We start from the raw sequence: 738 nt of genomic DNA, 5'->3' as shown, positions 1-738 counted from the left end.
GTGTTGTGATTGGCTGATAATTGGAGTGTTGTGATTGGCTGATAATAGGAGCAATGTGATTGGCTGATAATAGAAGCATTGTGATTGGCTGATAATAGAAGTGTTGTGATTGGCTGATAATAGGAGCAATGTGATTGGCTGATAATAGAAGCATTGTGATTGGCTGATAATAGAAGTGTTGTGATTGGCTGATAATAGGAGCAATGTGATTGGCTGATAATTGGAGAGTTGTGATTGGCTAATAATAGGAATAATGTGATTGGCTGATAATAGGACCAATGTGATTGGCTAATAATAGGAGTGTTGTGATTGGCTGATAATAGGAGTGTTCAGATTGGCTGATAATAGGAGTGTTGTGATTGGCTGATAATATGACTAATGTGATTGGCTGATAATAGGAGTGCTGTGATTGGCTGATAATAGGAGTGTTGTGATTGGCTGATAAAAGGAGTGTTGTGATTGCCTGACAATAGGAGTGTTGTGATTGGCTGATAATAGAAGCATTGTGATTGGCTGATAATAGGAGTGTTGTCATTGGCTGATAATAGGAACAATGTGATTGGCTGATAATAGGAGTGTTGTGATTGGCTGATAATAGGAGTGTTGTGATTGGGTGATGATAGGAGCAATGTGATTGGCTGAAAAAAGAAGCGTTGTGATTGGCTGATAATAGCAGTGTTGTGATTAGCTGATAATAGGAGCAATGTGATTGGCTGATAATAGGAGAGTTGTGATTGG

This window comes from Austrofundulus limnaeus, unplaced genomic scaffold (assembly GCF_001266775.1).
Source record: "Austrofundulus limnaeus strain Quisiro unplaced genomic scaffold, Austrofundulus_limnaeus-1.0 Scaffold179, whole genome shotgun sequence".
In the NCBI taxonomy this organism is placed as follows: domain Eukaryota; kingdom Metazoa; phylum Chordata; class Actinopteri; order Cyprinodontiformes; family Rivulidae; genus Austrofundulus; species Austrofundulus limnaeus.
The sequence above is the reverse complement of the archived record's forward strand: the minus strand, read 5'-3'. Positions refer to the sequence as shown.